The 5000-nt window shown below is 48.3% G+C and overlaps 1 non-coding gene across 1 annotated transcript; it reads right to left on the minus strand.

The window, feature by feature from the left end:
* Positions 1 to 275: 275 nt before the first annotated feature.
* LOC131292597 (5.8S ribosomal RNA) lies at positions 276 to 430 on the minus strand. The gene has a single exon (XR_009190217.1). It is a non-coding gene; the product is annotated as a 5.8S ribosomal RNA (ribosomal RNA).
* Positions 431 to 5000: the final 4570 nt, after the last annotated feature.

The raw sequence follows: 5000 nt of genomic DNA on the forward strand, positions 1-5000 counted from the left end.
TTTGACATCTTCGCTTCTATTTAAATAAATAAATAAGCTGAAGCTAGACATCAGTAAACACCACCACAGACACCACAAGCACGCCTTCTCCTCGTACTTCCGCCTCACGCGGGAACACGGACGCTCTAAATACTTCGAATTCCAATGCCAGTATATTGTAAACCACGGGTTCTTTAATGCTAGCGGGTCGTCGCGACCCTAGTTAACATCATGGTGCACGTCTCGTGACGGGTGTCACGGCGTAGTTAAATGTATGCGATACATTTCTCAAATATAAGCGCTCAGTCATCTGTACATCATGGTAGGTTCCCACGACGTGCAATATGCGTTCAACTTATCAATGTTCATGTGTCCTGCAGTTCACATTATGACGCGCAGTTAGCTGCGGTCTTCATCGATCCATGAGCCGAGTGATCCACTGCCGAGGGTGACTAACTTGCGTAAGCCGCCGCTGTGCGCGTATACCCGTTCCCCGTAGGGAGGAGCAAGCCGCCGCTTAGAGACGAAGCATAAAGTGTCCTCATTCCACATAGGGCAAGCTGGATGAATCCATTTTACCCAGGACGGCCGAAGCGGCGTGGACCAGGGGAGAACTGAACCTTATACTTCACACCACAGTAAGTCTACGTGTCCTCTTCCACATAGGGCAAGCTAGAACTAACTATCTTACCCAGGACTGCCGAAGCAGCGTGGACCAGGGGAGGAACACACTTTTCATGGAAACGTAAGGCATCCATGACTGCCATAACGTAAGCCGCCGCTGTGCGCGTATACCCGTTCCCCGTAGGGAGGAGCAAGCCGCCGCTTAGAGACGAAGCATAAAGTGTCCTCATTCCACATAGGGCAAGCTGGATGAATCCATTTTACCCAGGACGGCCGAAGCGGCGTGGACCAGGGGAGAACTGAACTTTATACTTCACACCACAGTAAGTCTACCCAAACGCCCTAGAATAATCTTGCATGGAATAATGGAATACGACCTTGGTCTAATCTTTCATTGGTTTGTACTCAGACCGGAGGTAATGATTAACAGAAGTAGTTGGGGACACTAGTATTACGGCGCGAGAGGTGAAATTCGTAGACCGTCGTAAGACTAACTAAAGCGAAGGCATTTGTCAAGGATGCTTTCTTTAATCAAGAACGAAAGTTAGAGGATCGAAGGCGATTAGATACCGCCCTAGTTCTAACCGTAAACGATGCCAACTAGCAATTGGGAGACGCTACAACCAGGTGCTCTCAGTAGCTTCCGGGAAACCAAAGTCAGGTTCCGGGGGAAGTATGGTTGCAAAGTTGAAACTTAAAGGAATTGACGGAAGGGCACCACAATGAAATGGAGCTTGCGGTTCAATTTGACTCAACACGGGAAAACTTACCAGGTCCGAACTTATGGAGGTGAGACAGATTAATAGCTCTTTCTCAAATTTAAGGGTAGTGGTGCATGGCCGTTCTTAGTTCGTGGATTGATTTGTCTGGTTAATTCCGATAACGAACGTGACTCACATATGCTAACTAGAACGCAGTCAGCGTTAATGCGTCGATGCCGATTGGAACGGGTTAGGACCTTTCGGTGGAGTATGACCTGACACCTTCGCTGTTCGTGTGCGCAAGTGCACTTACGGTACGCTGCTTAGCAGGACAATTTGTGTTTAGCAAAATGAGATCGAGCGATAACAGGTCCGTGATGCCCTTAGATGTTCTGGGCTACACGCGTGCTACAATGTGGGTAGCAGCGTGTCTCCTATTCCGAGAGGAACGGGAAATCACTCAAATACTCACTTAGTAGGGATTATGGATTGCAATGGTCCATATGAACTCGGAACTTCTAGTAAGTGCTGGTCATCAGCCAGCGTTGAATACGTCCCTGCCCTTTGTACACACCGCCCGTCGCTACTACCGATGGATTATTTAGTGAGGTCTTTGGAGATGATCGTTCGCTGGATCCTCGTGAACCGCGTCTGCTTTATCGAAGTTGACCGAACTTGATGATTTAGAGGAAGTAAAAGTCGTAACAAGGTTTCCGTAGGTGAACCTGCGGAAGGATCATTAGTGGCCAAGTGATCCTTCCAGAAGTCCGAACCTGCGGGTTGAGACTTCGGCACAAGTTGCCATATGATAATTGACGAAACACTATAGAAGTCCGAACCTGCGGGTTGAGACTTAGGCACAAGTTGCCATATGAACATTGACGAAACACTATGAAGTCCGAACCTGCGGGTTGAGACTTAGGCACAAGTTGCCTTATACATGACTTCGAACAAATACACAAGTCCGAACCTGCGGGTTGAGACTTAGGCACAAGTTGCCTTATACATGACTTCGAACAAATACACAAGTCCGAACCTGCGGGTTGAGACTTAGGCACAAGTTGCCATATGAAAGTTGACGAAACACTAACAAGTCCGAACCTGCGGGTTGAGACTTAGGCACACGTTGCCTTATACATGACTTCGAACAAATACACAAGTCCGAACCTGCGGGTTGAGACTTAGGCACAAGTTGCCTTATACATACATTGGCCAAATAAACAGAAGTCCGAACCTGCGGGTTGAGACTTAGGCACAAGTTGCCATATTATATTCGATCAAACACTAAGTAGTCCGAACCTGCGGGTTGAGACTCAAGACCGTAACAAGATGTCACTATACAAGTCCGAACCTAAGGGTTGAGACTTAATGCGATCTAGATACCAAGTTGACATCCAATACCTGTTGAGCAAAACCAAAGATTCCCTGTTCTCGAATGATTACACTATATAACAGGGAATCTTGAAGAAATCAAGCAAGCGTGAAACAAAGTCATCACTTGGGCATGCTCGATAGCCAACCACATGACCTTAACCTAAGAGAGCATGCAAACCACATGATACCTATAAACGATTAACCCGCCCTAGTTCAATCGTTCACCAAGTGATGACTTCAGTATGGCTAAGAGAAAAACTTTTAAATGGGAAAAACTCTAAGTCCGAACCTCCGGGTTGAGACTTCCGCGTAGGAGGTGCGCCCACCTCCTATCCGAAAGATGGTGAATCAGGGGTGTTCGATCAGCAATGGTCGGATGCCCCGTCGTAGTCCAACTATGACAATCAAAGTCAAGACCTCCGGGTTGAGACTTTCCGCGAGTACAAGCATAAAGGAACACGGACCAAGCCGTACCGAGAGAATCGGTACTAGAGCCCTCGTGGTTCTACATTGAGAGAGCCCTCGTGGTTCTCATTAGGGGCTTTATGCAAGTCGTACTCAATACTGTGGTGTGAAGTATAAAGTATAGTCTTCGCCTGGTCCACGCTGCTTCGGCGGTCCTGGGTAAGATAGTTCATTCTAGCTTGCCCTATAGTGGAATGAGGACACTTAATGCTTCGTCTTTTAGCGGCGGCTAGACTCCTCCTCACGGGGAACGAGTTGACGCACACAGCGGCGGCTTACGCACTATGGCAATCATGGATGCCTGAAGATTCCGTGAAGTTCTCCCCTGGTCCACGCTGCCTCGGCAGTCCTGGGTAAAATGGAATATTTCCAGCTTGCCCTATAGTGGAAGAGGACTATCCAACAATACAAAGTCAAGACCTCCGGGTTGAGACTTTCCGCGTCGGTGGTGTCGCGCACCGCCTATCCGAAAGATGGTGTAACAGGGGTGTTCGATCAGCAATGGTCGGATGCCCCGTCATAGTCCAACTATGACAACCAAAGTCAAGACCTCCGGGTTGAGACTTTCCGCGTCCGGAGGTACGCGTACCGCCTACCCGAAAGATGGTGTGCTTCTGGGGTATTCGATGAGTCGGATACCCCGTCGTAGTCCAACTATGACAATCAAAGTCAAGACCTCCGGGTTGAGACTTCCGCGTCCGGAGGTACGCGTACCGCCTACCCGAAAGATGGTGTGCTTCTGGGGTATTCGATGAGTCGGATACCCCGTCGTAGTCCAACTATGACAATCAAAGTCAAGACCTCCGGGTTGAGACTTCCGCGTCCGGAGGTACGCGTACCGCCTACCCGAAAGATGGTGAATCAGGGGTGTTCGATCAGCAATGGTCGGATGCCCCGTCGTAGTCCAACTATGACAATCAAAGTCAAGACCTCCGGGTTGAGACTTTCTAAGAGTACAAGCATAAAGGAACACGGACCAAGCCGTACCGAGAGAATCGGTACTAGAGCCCTTGTGGTTCTACATTGAGAGAGCCCTCGTGGTTCTCATTAGGGGCTTTATGCAAGAAGTACTCAATACTGTGGTGTGAAGTATAAAGTATAGAGTCCTCCACTGGTCCACGCTGCTCCGGCGGTCCTGGGTAAGATAGTTCATTCTAGCTTGCCCTATGTGGAAGAGGACTCAATACCCTACCTGTTGAGCTTGAAACAAAGTCATCACTTGGGCATGCTCATATTGCCATACACAATTACATTATATTCGAATGAGCATGCAAGCGACCCTATATAGACCGAACCAAAACGATAGATACCGCCGTAGTTCACCCCCACCAAGTGATGACTTCAGTATGGCTAGTGTGTGAAGTATAAAGTATAGTCCTCCCCTGGTCCACACTGCTTCGGCGGTCCTGGGTAAGATAGTTAGTTCTAGCTTGCCCTATGTGGAAGAGGACACCATACTTAATACTGTGGTGTAATGAACAAAGTATAGTCCTCCACTGGTCCACGCTGCTTCGGCGGTCCTGGGTAAGATAGTTAGTTCTAGCTTGCCCTATGTGGAAGAGGGCATACAAGACAAAGTATAGTTCTCCCCTGGTCCACGCTGCTTCGGCGGTCCTGGGTAAGATAGTTAATTCTAGCTTGCCCTATGTGGAAGAGAGCATACATGAACCAAGAACGAAGGTTAGATCGAGGAATGATTCGACAACTAACCGATGGTATGAAATGTGAAGAATTCAAGCAAGCACACAATCAAGTCATCACTTGGGCATGCTCGATAGCCAACCTCATGACATTAACCTGTAGAGCATGCAAAAACCAATATATATGTAAACGATGCCTCCCTAGTTCAGCGCTTCA

The sequence above is a fragment of the Anopheles ziemanni genome (genome assembly GCF_943734765.1).
Source record: "Anopheles ziemanni chromosome X unlocalized genomic scaffold, idAnoZiCoDA_A2_x.2 X_unloc_77, whole genome shotgun sequence".
Taxonomy (NCBI): domain Eukaryota; kingdom Metazoa; phylum Arthropoda; class Insecta; order Diptera; family Culicidae; genus Anopheles; species Anopheles ziemanni.